Source organism: Pseudophryne corroboree, chromosome 2 (assembly GCF_028390025.1).
Source record: "Pseudophryne corroboree isolate aPseCor3 chromosome 2, aPseCor3.hap2, whole genome shotgun sequence".
Classification (NCBI taxonomy): Eukaryota; Metazoa; Chordata; class Amphibia; order Anura; family Myobatrachidae; genus Pseudophryne; species Pseudophryne corroboree.
This window is the reverse complement of record NC_086445.1, coordinates 43543265-43564219: the sequence shown is the minus strand read 5'-3', so window position 1 is coordinate 43564219 and position 20955 is coordinate 43543265.

Sequence of the window (20955 nt, the reverse complement as noted above, 5' to 3'; positions counted from 1 at the left end):
AGGGTCAGTACATGCCGAAGGCTTGCAACAACAACATAGGGGCATGGCAGTATGGATGGTGTAACGGTTAGCATTACTGCCTCACAGCACTGAGGTCATGGGGTTTGATTTCCACCATGGCTCTGTGAGGAGTTTGTATATTCTCCCCGTACTTGTGTGGGTTTCCTCCGGGTACTTCCGGTTTCCTCCCACATTATAAAAATATACTGGTAGGTTAACTGGCTCCCAACAAAAATTAACCGTGTGTGTGTGTGCGTGTGTGGTAAGGAATATAGATTGTAAGCTCCCATGGGGCAGGGACTGATGTGTATGGCGAAATATTCTCTGTAAAGCGCTGCGGAATATGTGTGCACTATATAAATAACTGGCAATAAATAAATAATGGCTTTAATTGGCCCACAGAATAGTGCCAATTCATATTACACCGCACAGTAGTACCCCTTATATATGTTATACCACACAGTAGAGCCCCTCTGGAGAAATAATATATCCTAAAAAGGACACCTCAGTAATGTGGATACAGGTTGAGTATCCCATATCCAAATATTCCGAAATACGGAATATTCCGAAATACGGACTTTCTTGAGTGAGAGTGAGAAAGGGAAACCTTTGTTTTTTGATGGCTCAATGTATACAAACTTTGTTTAATACACAAAGTTATTAAAAATATTGTATTAAATGACCTCTAGGCTTTGTGTATAAGGTGTATATGAAACATAAAATGAATTGTGTGAATGTAGACACACTTTGTTTATTGCACAAAATTATAAAAAATATTGTCTAAAATGACCTTCAGGCTGTGTGTATAAGATGTATATGTAACATAAATGCCTTCTGTGCTTAGATTTAGGTCCCATCACCATGATATCTCATTATGATATGCATTTATTCCAAAATATGGAAAAATCCGATATCCAAAATACCTCTGGTCCCAAGCATTTTGGATAAGGGATACTCAACCTGTATCACATTTCTCCAATTTGGCGTACAAATGGTTCTCCCGCAATTTTTGAAGCACTTGCTGCACATGGACAACATGCTGGTCCCGGAGACTCTGAATAAATTAAGATGTCATCCAAATAAACAACCACGAAGCGTCCTAAGAAGTCGCGGAGGACATCATTTATTAGATCCTGAAACACTGCAGGAGCGTTAGATAGACCGAACGGCATCACAAGATACTCGTAATGTCCGGACTGCGTACTAAAAGCCGTCTTCCACTCATCCCCAGATCTTATTCAGATAAGGTTATACGCTCCTCTGAGATCGATCTTAGAAAAAATGACAGCGGTGCCGAGTTGATCAAACAATACCCAAATTAAAGGTAAGGGGTAAGTGTTTTTAACAGAAATCTTATTCAGGGCTCGGTAGTCTATGCATGGCCTAAGAGACCCGTCTTTCTTTTCAACAAAAAGAACCCCTGCACTCAAAGGGGATTTCGAGGGCCTAATAAACCCCTTTTTTAGGCTCTCCTGCATATAATCATCCATGGCCTTAGTCTCAGGGCCAGACAGTGCATAGAGTCTCCCTTTAGGCAAAGAAGCACCAGGAACGAGGTCAATGGTGCAGTCATAAGACCGGTGGGGTGGAAGGACATCAGCATTACTCTTGGAGAACACATCTGCGTAGTCCTGGTATACTGGTATACTGAGGGTACGAGTTCCGAAGTAACGGCCGTGACCCGTACTGGACGAGAAATACACCCCATAGCACAGTTGGAACCCCACCGTGAAATTTCCCAAGACTGCCAATCAATGGTTGGATTATGGACGGCGAGCCAGGGGTGACCTAAGACTACAGGCACTGCCGGACAATGGGTGAGAAGAAATACAATCCTCTCAGAATGCAACGCACCCACAGTCAATTTTACTGGTGGGGTCTGATGGGTAATTACCCCGTTAGAAAGAGGACCACCGTCTAACCCGCGCATAGTAATCGGTCTATCAAGTTGAAGCTGCAGAACTCCCAGAGCCTGAGCCCAGGCAAGATCCATAAAGTTCACGGCAGCTCCGCTATCAATAAACGCTGAAACAAGAGTACTCTGACTTCCTGAAGATATTTTGGCGGGAACTAATAAGGAATCATGTGAGGAGACTAATTGCAGACCAAAGTGAACCCCCTCACAATTCACTTGGTCTGAACTTTTCCCTGTTTATTTGGGCAGCTACGCGCAACATGTCCCTTGCCGCTACAGTATAAGCAGAGCCCTGAATTTAGCCTTTCCTCAGGGGACAGCCGGGAAAGACCCACTTGCATGGGCTCCTCGACGTCCTCAGAGAGAGCATACACACATGAATTAGGCCTGAAACTAGCCCTTCTTTCAGTCCTCCGTTCTCGGAGACGGCGATCGATCTTGATAGCTAGCTCCATGAGCTTATCCAAAGTCTCCGGAGCCGGGTCCTGAATGAGACTATCCTTGATCACTTCTGACAGGCCGAGGCAAAACTGACTGCGCAGAGCAGGATCATTCCAGCCACAGTCGTTCGACCAACGGTGAAACTCAGCACAATACGCCTCAGCGGGATTTTTACCCTGTTTTTGTGCACGTAAATGGCTCTCTGCAGATGCTTCCCTGTCAGGGTCATCATACAACAGACCTAATGACTTAAAAAAGGCATCCACAGTGAGTAAGGCCGCGTCATCGGGTTTTAGCCCAAAGGCCCAAGTTTGTGGGTCCCCATGAAGTAAGGACATCACTATACCCACCCGCTGGGACTCTGTACCTGAGGACCGGGGCCTTAAGCGAAAATAAAGTTTACAGCCATCCCGAAAATGAAAGAAATCTTTTCGGTTTCCCGAAAAGCGATCAGGGAGGTTCATCTTAGGTTCAGGGGTCACACTCGGGGAGGCTCGTAAAAGGTCCTCCTGAGACCTCACCCAGAGTGTAAGGTCCTGCAGCATCTGAGTGAGCTCCTGAATCTGCTTGGCCAATACCTGGCTGGGATTCTGTCCTAGTACTGACGGATTCATGAGGACAGAATTTCAAAGCCACCCTGGTTGAAAAATTTGTCTTTTTTGGGGCCGGTGATAATGTTATGTTCACTGTACTTGGTACTCCAGAGACTGGGTGGATGAGCCCCAAGTAAAGGAACATGATGCTGCAGTAGGAAGTTGGAACTGAGTTCAGCAGCAACCCCTACGGGAACCCTGACTCTGTTGTCTCTCCCACGTGGTCAGTCTACGCCTGCTTGGGCCCACGGCAGCCGTGTTTGAAGGGCAGATTAGGTCTGCCCAACTCCGATGCCCCCCGGTCTTAGTTGGAGACAAGGCGTAAACCAATACGTGGTGAGAACAAGGGGAACCTCTAACTAAAACGGAAAAACAGGAGGTAGGGGAAAGCTACTGAAAACCACAACAGCCGCCAAAACAAACAGTAACTAAGGCGACGCTGTCCTGACGCCCAAACACGACACCTGTCGTACTTCGTCAAGGACAGCGAAAAGCGGAAACCTCCACAGAAAACGACAAAGCAAACTAAGAGAACGATACGGCCTAGGCCGTAAGGTCCGGCAAAGCCGCTACTCACAACACCGGTAAAGGTGCACGCAGGTGAAAAGAAACCCCAAGGCTGCAGACACTGGCACACAGGACTGGAAAGCTGGATCGTCACCAATAACAGGCTCCGGACACCAGGACTCAGGACTACTGCATAACAGGAAAACAGGACCACGGGAAAACAGGATCTCCGAACAGGAACACACCAAGGCAGGAAGCAGCTCCACAAGAAGCCCTCGGACCCTAATTGCTGCAGCTGTCCCTGGGCGCGCGGCGCACAGCGTCCCGGCTGTTTAGCAACCGCCGGGGCCGCTGTGCAGAGCGTCCGCCTGGCGTCCATGGTTGCCGAGCAACCAGCCGGGGAGCCACAAGCGGAAGTGACGCGCCGGCCCTGCTGCCAAGCAACGGCCAGGAGCCGGCGCGTCCCGCTACACCACCACCGCTAACACCATCTGTGTCTGGGTGCACCCGGCGAGGCGGACCACAGGGAGCAAACGGGGCAGCATGCATCGTAGACGCGCATGCGCCCCATTCAAAGTGAATGGGAGCATCTGTGTACGCTTAGCGGCAGGCAGAGGTGCAGGTGCACCTTGGCACACTGTGCGCCCCAGCCTGCGATGTAGCCACGCTCAATGAGCGTGGCTCCATTTGTAGTATGCTTTGTATTTGTGTGTGCAGTAGATAGGGGGGTGGGGGCATTCTTCATGCTCTGGGCGCCGAAGACCCTAGTTGCGCCTCTGGCAATAACCGATGGATTTAAAGCGGCAACAGAAATAATTGCTCTGACTGTGTCAGGTATCATTGGTGAGATGGAGAGATTACAGGCCCCCCATATAGTCCGGGGAAGGGGTAAAAACCGGGGAGGTCTGGACCATACTTGCCAGCTGTAATCTCTCCCTCCCGGTCTCCCCGGTGACAGCTGCCACAGACACCCAACCGGACAGAACACCCCCAGGACGAGGACGGACAAGGATGCCCACTTCAAGCTCCAGAATGGCAGAGTTTGCTGAAGGAGTCCGGACCGTTCCGTTTCTTACCCAATCCCCACTTTATTTTGCTGTAGCTCCTCATGATGTACAAGAGACCATCACCATCCATGTCTATGTGAGATCCCTGGCGGGGGCTGTATTTATCTTTTAAGACGTTAGGATACAGTACGGTCTTAAAAGAAGACCTATGTCTCTCAGGGGTCCAGCAGATGAGTTTTCACCTCGTCCACACCATAAATTACCAGGAGTGATGATGGCCATTAAACACTGCGCAGTGGAAGTGTTTCCTGGAGATACACACGTTACCAATTACAGCTCGGTGTCGCTACTAGACTTTCCTCATCTGGTTTGAATGGACAATGTGAAGAGCTGCGATGACCTTCCAGCTACATTTGTAAGATGCATAAAACGTAATGCTTATTTTATGGTTTAATACACCTGGCAGGGATCTAAGGTTCAAGGTTCACAGTGAAGGCTTCGTGAGATGACGAGTATAATAGATGATTGGGATTACTAGCGCAAGGTGGATGCAAACGCAGACAAAGACGATTCTGTACCCCCCCGGGGTGCTCGGCAGGAGGCAAATACAGCTTTATCAAAGGAATGATCTGGTTCTGCTTGTTTAGAGGTAATATCTCTGGCAGCAGAGACACCGGGTGAACATAAAGAAGCTGCATTTAGCTAATCCTGGAGGACACAGTGGAAAGGAGCGTAATCCGGGAACAAAGGCACGAAGCTTTTCACTCCAAAAGTAACTAATCTCTGAGAAACTCTGCCGACTGCGGAGGTCTAGGCCCATGGCATCAATTATCTCTGAAGGAAACTTGGATGGGATAGCCAGAGAAGATAGCGACGCAGGCGGAATTGGGCAATAGGTGATGATTTTGCAGAATTACGGTGACCTTGCTTCAGTATTTTAATGAACGCGAGGGAGAGAGTCTCTTTGTACCTCACTGGAAGCCACACTTTAGGCAGAGGCTCTCCAATAAATTCTGGTTCAGGTTTCAGAGTTGTGGAATACATTTGTGAAGTGACAGATGGCTGAGGGCTTTTTAACAAACTGGGGGTTTTGAACAAACTGTTCAAGATTGTTGGGGAGATTTATCAAATCTTGGAGAAAAGATAAAATGAAGAACTGCACTAAAAGAACGTGCAGTTCTTGTAGTTCTGTGGAAACTGCACATAGAGAACTATAAGAACTGCACATACTTGTAGTTCTGTATGTGCAGTTTACACAGCCATTGAATGGAGGCAGAACTACACCCCCCAGCATGCACTGCAGCCACAGCTCTGGGTCGGTGATACAGCTGAATGATATACAGTAGCAGCAATCTCCTGTTGTGCACAGATAGACCCCCCTGTTGTGTGCTTCTGGGTCTGTTTCTGCTCCGGTACCCTGTTACCAGGGGAATGAGTACCATGCCTGCAGCATTAGCCAGAACTGTCATGCTGTTTTTGCCACGTTCTCATGGATGCACGAGGGGCTTGCACACATGAGCAGCTGGGGAGGACCTGGTTTTGTGCATCCACATGTCACAGAAACACAAAATTGGGTTTGTTTGTTTGTTTGTTTGTTTGTTTGTTTGTTTGTTTGTTTTTTTTCAAATACACCTATAAAAGTCTTAATTAGCCTTCATTGGAGGGCCAACCCCAATTTAAATGCAAATATATTTGATAAGGAAAAAGTATTACTATTACCATTTAGAAGAGTATATTTACATTGCATAGCTTGGTGGCGCAGCAAATGTGGCGTCAATTTTATTTGTAGCATAGTGGCTTGGGAGGGGAGGGTGTCAGTTGTATTGTAGGGGTATCCCATAACTTAGTTGCCCCGGGGGCCCCCCACAAACCTTAATCCGGCCCTGGGCGAATGGAGTTTATAGGGCGACCTGCGACTTTCTACCCCTTGTGGAACTACAAGCCCCAGCATGCCGCATACTGCTTCCTCTAGTGTGGGATTACAACGTATCCTTGCATTAAGACTCAGCCATTACCTTAGATACATCCTCATTAGATGTGTGCGGTATTTACATACAGTCAGACACAGACACATTGCAGCTATAACAGGAAACCTGACCTCTGGGTGTATTGTGCGATTATCCCAAACCTTTTATCTGTTTGGCAACGGAGCCAGAGAATTATCCCGCAAACCCGTCTATAGAAAGGAGAGCAGACGGAGCAGCCGGCAGCAGATATGCAGCAAGGCAAATACTGTATATACAATATACACATATACATTTCTTCCAGGAGCCTGTTTCCATTATACAGTATGGACGGTTTCCCACACAGCCATCATGCTGTATAAAAACAAGACTGAGATACAATCTAAAGTAACACTGGTCCCATTCCAGGGCAGCGTTCAGAAATATGGGAGTGCTAAGTGAAAGTGTACTTGTTACTTATGCACGAAGTGGCAGCTATTTTGCTAGTGGAACCATAACGGGATCGGCCATTAGAAAGGAAATGTGTGTGTAATATTTCATACATGATATAATCAGTAGGAGACAGAACTAAGCTTTCTAAGCACACGGTCTTCCACTTCATTGTAAGAACCCTGTCCCTTCTTGCTGGCAGCTGCTCTCTGGTCCAGTGCACCGATCGAGCACTCAGATCGACACACACACAGGAGGAGCTGCTGCCACTTTGCTCCATTCTGTCGCTTGTACTGCAATCTGTGGCTACAGCTCTACTCAAATCGTATTATAAACAACTGCTATAGTGGTCATGATCAGGGAAGGCAGTTTCTGGGCTCCTGGAAACCCCCCCGAGTTTGCCTGTGAACGGAATAAATATATATATATATATATATATATATAAACTTTTTCATTATTATTATTATTATTATTATTATTATTTGATTACAGTCCATACTTGCTGCCATTAAAATTGGATTGGTCCAAATGGGAGGGACCGGGTGGAAGGGTGCAGCATCATGAATCCCCGTACAATTGTGCCACCATGGTCGTGGCCATGATGATATTGTTACCATGTGAAAGTACTACATGAGGTATGTTGATTATACATTATGGCTTATGATGCCTTGTTTTCCAATGGGAATATGTGAGGCTAGGATTACTATCCTGTGTCCATGTAGCCAGGTGACTTCTCTGAGCTGCTAGAACCCATCACAAGTAGTCCAAAACTGTCCGCCTCCATACCATAACGGCTGACTTTGCTGCTCCCTCCTCCGGGCGGCAACAAAGGTGGGCACGATTGCACCATTGTGGCTCTGACCCCCACTATACGGTGCAGAGAAAACAAGTATTGTATAGTGGGGGTGGGGCCTTCCACTTTTGTTCCTTAAGAGAGCAGCCGGGGGGGGGGGGGGGGGGGGGTGAGCAGCTGGATGGGGTGCAGGGGCGCTAGCCGAGATTCGGGAGCGTCCCGGCTGTCCCAGGATAGTAATAGTAGGCAAGTATGCTCCATATGCTCCAAAAATGGCTACAAGAGAATATCGTGGGTCGTTTTATTTCATCTCCTTGTCAACACAATGGAGTGGGCATTGCTCTACAGAGGATTTTGCTAGACATTGTGGCCCCAAAAAAGAATGGGATAGACCCACTACCTGCCATGTGGCCAGTCCATTCATTCAAAGCACTTAATACCAGGGACTGTTGTAACCAGGGTTGGACTGGCCCACAGGGGTACAGGGGAAACCACTGGTGGGCCCTACTGCCTGGGGCCCCTCCCCCTCCTCTAGGGATCAGGTTTAGAGACTGTACTGTTACTAGTCTAGTACATTATCTTGCATGCACTACAATATTTACTGTATATATTTATCTAGGGGACCAACACTTGCAAAATGGTTAGGCAAACCAATGTGGTGGCTGGGCACACCCCCTCTAGACACTGGCCACACCCCTAAACATGGGCCCCTACCACTATATTCCCCCGGTGGGCCCAACATGCCCTAGTTCAACACTGGTTGTAACTCACACCAAGGGTCTTACCTCATTGTGGGAAAATAACAGGTTTTAAAAGGACAAACACAAGTAATTCTTGACATGGGATAACCTGGAAGGTGAACACCATCTCCATCAGGAGAAGCCCATGAATTGGTGAACCCAGTGGGCCCACATGACTGGGATGACTGGTAGCTGGTATCTACCAAAATTGGCACAGGGCACATCAGACCCATTGGCCAGGATCAGCAGGTTGGAAGCCCCAGTGGCCAGTGCATGGAGATGCTGCTTCTGGAGAAGCGTAAAGGCACCCAGCGCCATCTTTCTCAGCAGGACCCGTCTCAGCAGCCTCCCCCACAGTAGTACTTTCTACAAGCCCAGCAGGCAAGTGTGACCCCTTAACTGACTGCTGTTTCTATTACTGAGGGGTCACTGTTTTAGGGGGTGTAGGGTGTAGTAGTTACTGTTTTCACATGACTGTAGTCTGTGCTGTGTATTGTGTTTCCTTTGCAATCCAAGGGGCTCATGTAGGAACCAGGGTACCATGTGAGAGCCATAACTACCGCCTTTCTCCATGCCAGGCCTGGAGGATGACCAGGCAAGTGTGAGAGGCCATTGCCGTGGAGGGATACAAATGTTACAATGGCTAGAGAGGTGCTTCATCTCTGGAATGTGAAACATTCTGTAGTTTCAAAAATTCACCATTTTTGCAGCCCCCATGAAGCTTATTGGGTCTTCTTTTGTAAAGAAAAGGGGGAGAGGGGTTTCGCTGCAGATATAGGAAACATAGAATTTGACGGCAGATAAGAACCACGCGGTCCATCTACACACACACACTAAAGGGCCCCATACACTAGGCCGATTATGCCCGATTTCAGCCCAATTTGGGCATTCGGCCCGATATATTGGGTGAAATCGGGCATTTTCGGGGTGCTTTTCCCCCGATCCGATCTAATGCACGTTCCCGTGGGCATCGGATCGGATCCCCCTAGATCCGACATATGTCGGATCCCGCGGTAAATAGATAGGATAGTAAAACATACATCGTATGCAAAAAAAACCTGCATACGATATATCTAATACTGTCTTACCAGCGGGGAGGCTGCCGGGAGGTTGGACGAAATCTGATACGACATGACGGACCGTCATGTCTTATAAGTGTATGGGGCCCTTAAGGTTAATTTTTTTTGGCAAAAGCCAGTTAACCTACCAGTATGTTTTTAGATTGTGGTAGGAAACCGGAGGAAACCCACGCAAACTCGGGGAGAATATACAAATTCCACACGGTTAGAGCCATGGTGGGAATCAAACCCATGACCTCCGTGCTGTGAGGCAGTAAAGCTATCCACTACACCGTCCATGCTGCCCCAAAGGAGATATTTCCTATATATCCTGCAGTCCACTGTCTACACTTAATATTTGCGAGTGAAAAAAACAGGGTTTTGGGGGGTATATCCCTGATATATTAACTGATATAGGCCTCTCAAAAAGAACATCATAGTAGAAAATGAAGCAAAGCTTACCAATGTGCTTTAAAGTGTTTCTCTATAAAAATGTTATAATATAGAGTATACGTAGCCTCTTCTGTTTTTCCAAGCTTTTTAATGACATACTGGGGGTCATTCCGACCCGTTCGCACGCAGCGGTTTGTCGCTGCGGTGCAAACGGGTCTGGAATGCGCATGCACGGCAGGCGCACTGCGCACACGCGTCATTGCCTAGCGACAGGGGTCGCTGGGTTACGTCGCGTCCTACGAAGAAAGCGGTCGCAGAGCCGACCGCAAGAAGATTGACAGAAAGAAGGCGTTCCTGGGCGGATCTGAACCGTTGGCTGCCAATTTCGGGGAGCGGTAAGGAAAACGCAGGCGTGTCCAAAAGAACGGAGGGCGGATGTCTGACGTCAAATCCGGCTCCAGCATCGCAGAGAGCGTCGCACAGGGTATTTATGTCCAGGGCTGGTCTTCTTTTACTTTACATTTTTTAGCTTAGCAGGGCTGCACAAATGATCGCAGCCCTGCTAAGCTAAAATACACTCCCCATAGGCGTGGACTAGTTGATCGCAGCAGCAGCTAAAAGTTGCTGGCTGCGATCAACTCGGAATGACCACAGCAAAAATGTCACCTAATGAGCAACCTAGATTTCCTTTAAAGATTATTGAGACTATCTTCCAATTCCGTGTAGACAGCGCCGACCTCCTCCTGTCCTACCAGATTTACCCATCACTAATGACTCCTCCCACAGCGCCATCTTGCCGCACAAGTCTCTGCACAAGTTTATAACTCAGATACAAGACAAGTAGTAGGCCGTTTGGTAATGGAATGTTGATTTAGTTCACCGTGCCCGCGATGCATTAACCACCATGTGTGCACAACGGCGGCACGTCAAAATATTTCTCAGGTAAAGCGCCACAATGCAGTTACTGTAGACTGACAGCTTTGTACAATGATTATAATGTGCTCCTACAGGTGTGGCGGCCCTGTTCTCTCAGTGCTGAGTAAAGCTCCCTGAATAAATAGGAAGAAAGACAATTGCTCTGAGATTGATTAATTACCCCTTTTTCCTTGCACTAACGGTTCAGATACAGGACAGGCTCCTATCGCCTTGTTTGCTTTCTTACTTTCCGAGAACGATTTAAACAAATGACCATCTGTTTAAAATGTATTCAGGTCCCCTCATTTATTAGATTTTTTTTATTTATTTATTTTTTTTTTTTTACTAAGAGTGGATATATTTTTTCATGTTTATTTTCTTTTGTGGTGGAAAATGCCTGAGTTTTATCTCTGTGCTAACACGACAGGATGGAAGTCTTCATTCAGGGCTGGCTGCCTGAGCCTAACAGACTGGTAGTGTGCTGGGGACTCGTGATTGACACTGTCTCGCAAATTGTGGTAGTGTAAATTCATATGGGTGGTCATTCCGAGTTGATCGCTAGCTGCATTCGATCGCTGTGCAGCGATGAGGCAAAAAAACGGCACAATGCGCATACGTATGCGGCGCAATGCGCAAGCGCGACGTACTATTACAGCTACAACTAAGGATGTCGTTTCACACGGTCTAGCGAAGCTTTTCAATCGCACTGGTGGCAGCAGAGTGATTGACAGGAAGTGGGCGTTTCTGGGTGTCAACTGACCGTTTTCGGGGAGTGTACAAAAAAACGCAGGCGTGCCAGAAAAAATGCAGGCGTGGCTGGGCGAACGCAGGGCGTGTTTGTGACATCAAAAAAGTTTTGAGCTACTCTAAAACTGCACAAAAAAACTTTGCCTCCGCTCTGCGATCCTTTCGTTCGCAATTCTGCTAAGCTAAAATACACTCCCAGTGGGAGGAGACATAGCGTTTGCACGGCTGCTAAAAACTGCTAGCGAGCGATCAACTCGGAATGACCACCCTGATGCTGTGCGATCCATGCTGCAGTGCAGGAAGGGGCGGGGGGGGGCAGATGTAACATGTGCAGAGAGAGTTAGATTTGGGTGGGGTGTGTTCAAACTAAAATCTGAATTGCAGTGTAAATATAAAGCAGCCGGTATTTACCCTGCACAGAAACAAAATAACCCGCCCAAATGTAACTCTCTCTGCACATGTTACATCTGCCCCACCTGCAGTGCACAACGATGTGGTCAGCATTCATTTCCGGAAACAGAAAGCAGATGCAGTTGCGGCAGCTTTAGGTTCCGGCCCGGAATGTATGAATGGTTAATTCAGGACATGTCCACTGACAATAGCGCTGCATACTTTAATAGGAGCATTGGCGGGCGAGATTCCTGTGCACTGTGGATGTCGGGGGCGTAGAGGAGCTATTCTCTGCTACCGCGCTTCTGTGTCCTCCTCTCAATCAGGCCCAGTTTGCACTAACAAGATCTCGATATTCAATTACCCGCAGTACTTTACTGCGGGTAATTAATCCCCCAGGGGCTATTCAATTAGCCCAGAAAGCTGGGGGCATCTGGAATCTTTTTCACCAGCCTCCAACTGCTAAAAGAAAATCCCCAATGGCTCAGAAACTATCGGATCTCGCAGACCTGTTAACAAAGAAATCGTGAAAAATTCTCGTATTCTGTGCGTTAACGCCCGATAACCCCTGTTAAACACCCGACGTTAACGGGCGTTAACATGCCGGTCAGGAGAAGTCGAGAGGTTGATTGAATAGCCTCCCGCATTAAAGCACAAGGTTTCCCTAGGGTTTAATAGCCCTTCGTGGTACGCTGTAAAGTACCACGGGTAATTGAATATTGGCCATAGTATGACTGTAAGGGCTATTAAAGTGCAGGTTTTTAGAAGTGGTGATGTTGCCTGTAGCAACCAATCAGCTTCTACTTAGCATTTATCTAGCACCTTCTAAAAGGTAATAGCTACAATCTGATTGGTTGCTAAGGGCAACATTAACCTAATGGGCACTTTGGACTCTTTCTGACACAGTGGAGAAGGTTTACCCATGGATGGTCTCCATCGATGGTGCCATAGCTGCTCAGCACAAGATAGCAGGAGACTGTCTACCAGAAACCATTGATGGTTTCACCTGTCGATGGACATCCCTGCTCTGTGACCAGCCAGGCAGCAGGCCAATCAGGAGAAGGGTGTGTGGCTTAGCGGTGTGTCAGGAGGTGGGGCCAAGCTCCATTACCCCTCTGCAAAAAAAAAAAAGTTGCTGCTTCCTGTGCCATCGATGGTTGAGAACCATCGACCATTGGTTTCAAAAGAAAGGAGGGAATGATGAACAACTTCTGATCACCTGGAATGTGTTACCATGGAAGCAATTTATTGCTGTCTGACTCAAGTTTTGGTACTCTAATATTTTTCTACTATACAGCAGTTGGAGAGTTTCGCTCTCAGATGTATCTAAATGATTTCTGAAGTGATCTCATTGATGAATTTGTATCCAAGATATTAACAAAAAGAAAATCTGCTTATGTTTCACTTTTCCTACAAAACCAACCAAAAAAAAACATTTATTACTTGGCTCAGCACAGCAATAATTGCAGCATCAGGACTAATAAAGTTCTTTAATAGTTTTAGAAAACAGTGTTTACAAAAAAAATTAGAGCGCCAACTGAACTGTAGCTGTTTATTGAGAATACATTTATTTCCCAACGAGTCCCGGGAGACCCAATGTAAACTTCATATGTTCATTATTGAAGAATTTCATTTTCTTTTATGTTTCACTTAATTGAATAATTACCTAAGAAGGTGGAACGTTAGTTTGTAGAACGTCCCTGAAGACCCTTATTATTGTATCCCCAGTTTCCATAACTCTGAAAAACTCTGAGCACTCTCAGACTTAGATAAAGTGGAACTAACCCCAAATATCCAGACACATAGGGACCAGTTGTGTGCTGGGCAAACGTGCGCATGAAACATCTGATGTCATAGACTGGGAGGGGCCACTTTAAAACAATACAGTGTATATTATATATAGGGATAAATAGCATGGGTCAGCACTGATATGGACCTATTTTTTTTTTCTTGAAAGTACATATACTCCGCAAATGGAATCAAAATGTGATACACTGCACCTTGCCACTCACTGTACAGTATATTGCAGAACATTACATCCTGTAACTGACTGCATACTGCAGAGCATTGCTCCCTGCCTTTTACTGTATTCTGCACAGCATTAAACTCTGTCACCGCTGTCACTTACTGTATGCTGCAGAACATTGCTCCCAACTACTCACCATATGCTGCAGATCATTGCACCTTTCACTGTATTATGCAGAATAGGGGGAATAGGCAAGACAGAGGAAGAGAGAGAGCGATAGGATGGCGTAAGCATTGCATCTGCGATGGGATACGTCCTGCCACCGCATCAATACTAATCGTATACGTACTTTCATATAGGCCCATAGGCTTCTATAAAGTAACGCCAGCAGAATCAGGTGTTACCCACCGCATCCAATCCCCATAATTCATCACATTATGGAGCTTGGTACATATGGGAAATGCAGCCATTTTTTGTGAGGGGGAGGGGGGGGGGGTTGGTTGATCGCATTTTCCCTTTAGTATATCCCACCCAGAGAGAGGAAGAGAGATGGGAGGAACAGAGGGGAGAGATAATAGAGTTAGATGGGGAGATACAGAATAGGGGGAGAGGGAGAAAGATGTGAGGAATACTGGGAGAACATAGGGGAGAGAAAGGGATGGGACGATAGGGAGAGAAAGATAATAGGGGGAGGAGAGAAAGATATGGAGAGGATAGGGAGAGGAGAGAAAGATATGGGGAGGATAGGGAGAGACAAAATAGGGGGAGAAGAGAAAGATATGGGGAAGATAGGGAGAGACATAATAGGGAGAGGAGAGAAAGATATGGGGAGGATAAGGAGAGACATAATAGGGGGAGGAGAGAAAGATATGGGGAGGATAAGGAGAGACAAAATAGGGGGAGAAGAGAAAGATATGGGGACGATAGGGAGAGAGATAATAGGGGGAGGAGAGAAAGATATGGAGAGGATAGGGAGAGACATAATAGGGGGAGGTGAGAAAGATATGGGGAGGATAGGGAGACATAATAGGGAGAGGAGAGAAAGATATGGGGACGATAGGGTGAGAGATAATAGGGGGAGGAGAGAAAGATATGGAGAGGATAGGGAGAGACAGAATAGGGGGAGGTGAGAAAGATATGGGGAGGATAGGGAGAGACATAATAGGGGGAGGCAAGAAATATATGGAGAGGATAGGGGGAGAGATATAATAGGGTGAGGAGAGTAAGAAATGGGGAGAAGGGGGGAAAGATAATATGGGGAAGAGAGAATGATATGGAGAGGATAGGGAGAGAGATAATAGGGGGAGGTAAGGAAGATATGGGGAGGATAGGGAGAGACAAAATAGGGGGAGGAGAGAAAGATATGGAGAGGATAGGGAGAGATAATAGGAGGAGGAGAGAAAGATATGTGGAGGATAGGGAGAGAGATAATAGAGGGAGGAGAGAAATATATGTGGAGGATAGGGAGAGACATAATAGGGGAGGAGAGAAAGATATGGAGAGGATATGGAGAGACATAATAGGGGAGGAGAGAAAGAAATGGGGAGTATAGGGAGAGAGATAATAGGGAGAGGAGAGAATGATATGGAGAGGATAGGAAGAGAGATAATAGGGGGAGGTAAGGAAGATATGGGGAGGATAGGGAGAGAGATAATAGGGGGAGGAGAGAATGATATGGGGAGGATAGGGAGAGACATAATAGGGGGAGGAGAGAAAGATATGGGGAGGTTAGGGAGAGACATAATAGGGGCTGGAAAGAAATATATGGGGACGATAGGGAGAGACAATAGGGGGAGGAGAGAAAGATATGGAGAGGATAGGGAGAGACATAATAGGGGGAGGAGAGAAAGATATGGGGAGGTTAGGGAGAGACATAACAGGGGGTGGAGAGAAAGATATGGGGAGGTTAGGGAGAGACATAATAGGGGGAGGAGAGAAAGATATGGAGAGGATAGGGAGAGACATAATAGGGGGAGGAGAGAAAGATATGGGAAGGATAGGGAGAGACATAATAGGGAGAGGAAAGATCGAAGAGAGGGAGAGACATAATAGGGAGAGAGATAGGGGAGTGAGAGACAGAAGAGAGAGAGATGGGAGGAAAAGGGAGAGAAAGTGAGAGAGATAGTAGGGGGGATGAGAGACAGGTGTGAGAGAGATGGGAGGAATAGGGGAGACAGTGAGAGAGAGAGAGAGAGAGAGATAAGGGGGGATGAGAGAGAGCGATGGGAGGAATAGGGGTAGACAGAGAGAGATAGTAGGGGGGCCGAGAGACAGTTGAGAGAGATAGATGGGAGGAATAGGGGGAGAAAGGAGAGATATTGGGAAGATGGGGAAAGAACAAGGAAAATAATCCTCTGTAGTGCTTGGCACAATAACCAGTGACCCAGCAAAGGACGTGTCCAGAAATGTCTAATTGTAATGACTGGATAATATATAGATTATGTGCAGAAGTCATGCAAGTGTCAGCCACGTGTTCTGTCAGGGCCCTATAAATAACTGTTAGATGTGATGAAGGAGTCTATCAAATTAAAATCTGTCTTACATTGCTGACTTACTCCTCGCTTTACGCAGCCTTTGGGAGACAGACTCCTGGATTCTCAGCCAATATCTAATGCTCCGGTGAGGCATTTGCTGAACAGCTCTGGTACAAGAAGTGAAAAATTGTTGTAATTTCCTGCTCGGGCTGCAGAAAACCCCAGTGTGTTATATTCGGTGGGATTTTATGAGGTTCCAGCCCTATCTGCCAATGGACTAGAGGCAACAGAGGGGAATGAAAAGTCACAGTAGTTTTCACTGCAGAGAAAAACGAAGGTGCTAATTTGGATCTATAATAATTATTATTATATCGTGATTCATGTTCCTCGCTTGGAAATAAAGCTTTAATCCTCATCTCAACCAAATATTTAGCAAGGTCATAAAGTAAATACTTTTCACACAGTCCAACAGGCTTTTATGTGACTTGCGGGGTTTCTCGGGTGAATTATGGGGTGCAGTGTTACGCGGCGTTCAGTGGGAAGCGGAAATCTAAGTGTAGGCAAAACAGAACAGGGAACAGGCGATGCTGACTCCAAGCCTTGTACCGTTACTCCAGGAAACCCCAGGAATCTTATAAAAAGATTTAATTCTCCCCATTTCTGTTCTTTCGTTTAAATGCCTTCCGTCCTCCAGGCTTTAATACTAGGAAAGTTCACATTAAATCTTATAGGATGTGTTGTAAATGGCTGCAGTTGGTCAATGCATGGAAAGATAGACACACCTTTAAAATCATATATATTTCACTATATCAGTATCAGTGCTGAAAAGAGCATTCCCCACCTAAGACTAAAATACCTCCACTACAAACTATATATTCCAACACAAATCCCTACCCAGCCCGAAAACATCTAAAAACAATATACCATTTACCAGACACTACTATTGGAGCTAAGGGCTACACTGCCGGAGTTAGGGCGCCAAGGCTTTAGAAATAAAAACGTCATGTAAGATTTCCTGTAAGCAGTAACGCGTTTCTCTTCACTGATATTGTCATCTGCAGAGAAGTAATGTCATGTCCTGCTAGCCTCTATATAACATGGTGGGTGCTAACAAGACGGAACTAGCACAAATCGTTCTCTCAATTCAAAGGAAGTTAGAAGTTGACAATTTGAATCAGCAGATTTGCTAATCGTCCTTAATCAGTGCCGCAATAGGGCAGCAGTGAACCCTGTGCTGGCCCCACCCCTAAATCTGTGACATCACGCCTAGAAGGCAGGGACGCCAGCTCTGCAATAGCACTACTGGCTGCAGAGTACGGTTCCAGGCATCTGACAAGCCACATGCAGGCACAGCGGGCAGCGACAGTGTCGCTCGCAGTTCTCTGCACCCTGCGTGATGGCACCACTCGCACACCCATAGTTACAGACCTGTCCATGATACTTTTGGTGCCTAAGGTGTTCTCCTCAGGGTCCTTGCCTTGAAGCCATCACTGACTGTCAGGTTAAAGTGGATCTACCCAGTGGCACCGAGAGGTCTTCTACTTAGCCCAGCACACACTAACACATAACATCCACAGTAGTAGTGCCCCTTTCACATAACGCCCAGGGTAGTAGTGCCACATATAATGCCCAAAGTAGTAGTACCCCTTACACATAATGTCCACAGTAGTAGTGTTTCTTAAAAATAACGCCCACAGTAGTAGTGCCACACATAATGCCGACAATATTAGTGCCCCTTACACATAATGCCCACAGTAGTAGTGCCCCTTACACTTAGTGCCCACAGTAGTAGTGCCACACATAATGCTCACAGTATTAGTGCCCCTTACACATAACGCCCACAGTAGTAGTGCCACACATAATGCCCACAGTAGTAGTGCCCCTTACACATAATGCCCACAGTAGTAGTGCCACACAATGCCTACAGTAGTAGTGCCCCTTACACTTAATGCCCACAGTAGTAGTGACACACATAATGCCCACAGTAGTAGCGCTTGTTACACTTAACGCCCACAGTAGTAGTGCCATACATAATGCCCACAGTAGAAGTGCCCCTTACACATATGTCCAGAAGAGGGGAGAGTTGGGGAGTGTGGTACTTACAAAGGAGATCAACGGGGTGGATTGGAGACTGAAGAGCCAGCACTTCAATCTGCCAGCGCCGCTGCTGTCATACAGCTTGACAGGTGAAGCAGGGGAGGAGAGAGGAGGGAGGAAGCCAGTGGGACCTGACACAGGGAGCAGCACTTCACGCTGCCGGCGCCGCTGTCAGTGTCATACGCATACCTCCCAACTGTCCCGATTCCAGCAGGACAGTCCTGCAAATTGGACACTGTCCCTTCCGTGGGCAGCAGTGTCCCGCAAGCGGGGGGAGCAGTTGGGGGAGCCTTTGATTACCCGCTGCTCTGCCCTGCAAAGCAGCGCATGATCTCTGAATACATGATGTGCACACACGCATGCATGTGTTCAGTGCTGGGAGGGGAGCAGGGGGCTGCCCAACTGCTCGGGGAGTGCTGAACATCTCATATCAGAACCCCAAAGAGCACTGAATCCTGCCCACTACTGTACAACCAACAAAGTCTGTTGTATGCTTAGTAGCAGCTGCCGATACTGGACAATGGCTCCTAGCCTCCAATGCATCCACAAAGACATATCTGTTTTATCTAAAACTAAAATAATGTTTTTTTTTTCTAATACTGTTTTTATGACAATTAATTATGGTTTCTAAATTAATACCAAACAGTATGGTATTTATTTCTTCTGCAATATGGCTTGCTGCATGGCATCAATGGAGTGATTGCCGGCTGCGACTAGTCCCAGCCTAGCACGCCACGCAGCACGCCGCGTCTACAACTGTAACTATACGAAACAAAAAAACTTCTGGTATCGGGCGGCAGTTACGTGTCCGCCGGTCAAAATACCGACGCTGGAATCCCGCCCCCTTACAGTCCCGACAGTCAGCATGCCAACTAACAGGGACTATTCCCACTCATGGGTGTCCATGAAACCCATAGAGTGAGAATATAGCGCTCGCCACCAAGCCCGCAGGGTGGCAGGCGCAGCAAGCCCGTAAAGGGTTTCGCTCCACTCACCTTGCCCCTCGCGGCAGCCATCTGCGAGCTGGGATCACGGCGTCGGTATGGTGACTGGCGGTCTCCTGACCACGGGTCACGCATACCCAACCCCTGGTATTAGCGCTAATAATGATATATTGCAAATCTGCGTGTGCAACAAATAAAAGCATTACATTGCCACGCAGCTGGCACTACGTGCAGTATGGATAACACTGAGCGCAGGCAGATTTCTTTTCTGTTTCGTTTTAATATTTTGCCAAGTGCCATCATGGCTGCTCTCAATCAAGGCTATAGGAATCCTAGCTGGGTGAGGCTCACAAGTCAGCCCTGTACCTGAGAGGTGAGTGTAACCGCCTGCAATGTAATGGTGAGCTGGGCGTATATGCTAGTGTGGGACTTGCAGAGATTTGGGGTCCCTTGACGACGGGCTGCAAGCTTAAATGTTTTAATCGTGATGCGGTGAAGATGCCGGCTGTCAGGATCCCGGCAGTTGGAATACCGATGCCGGGATCCCGATACCCATCAGAATGTTGACGTCGGAATTATCTACAGAGTCAGGAGACCGACGCTGGAATCGCAACAGCCGGCATCCCGACCGTAAGTATAACCGGTGGGTTAGGGCTGGGGGCAGGGGGGATTAGGTTTAGGCGCCACTCGGGAGGGGGGGAGGGGGTTAGGGTTAGGCTGCAGGGGGGGGGGGGGTAGGTTAGGGTTAGGCTGCTGCGAGGGAAGTTTGGGTTTAGGCACTAAGGGGGAGGGTTAGGGTTCGGCTGCAGGGAAGGGGGGGATAAGGTTAGGCACCACCAGGGGGAGGTTAGGCTGCGGTTAAGAAGGGGGTTAGGCACCACAGGGTTGAGGGCAGTAGTCTTTCTGACGCCCGTTGCTGACCGCCGTTGGAGATCGCTGCGGGGCGGATCACAGGAACCACTGGACTTGGAACGGTGTAAACGGGGGACTGCTGTCGTCACAAGGCTCCGCCTTAACATGTTTCCTCGCAGACTTCGTCAGAGGGCGAAGTCTGTGATGAACCGCGGTGATCTCCAACAGCGGTCGGCAACGGGAGTCAGGAGTCCGAGGTCCCACGGAGTCCAGACAGAGTACAAGGTCTTGCCAGGAGGTGCCCCCACTATAGGTTCTGTTGCTAGATTATCATCACCCGAGGAATTCCGGGGTTACCTCAGGAGGGGAGCAGCGGTCCAGAACCACAAACGTGGACTCTACTGACTTTGATTACGATTCATGTGGAATATGAATTCCGTAATGTGGTAACATAGGTGATTTTATATGGCTCTCAAGCTAATTAGTTAAAAGAGCGCAGTGCCTACATTGTATCATATATATATATATATATATATATATATATAAGCAAAGGATTCAGGCGGCACTCACGGACTCACTCACAAAAGACCTGGGACACCCAAGTCTGCTTACAACGTTTCGGATTTATTATCCTTCGTCAGGTAACAAAATACAAGTAATAAAAGCTTACCTTTATACCATAGTGCAAAAACGTGAGAGTGTGATCGGTGCACGGCTTTCCGCTGACGTC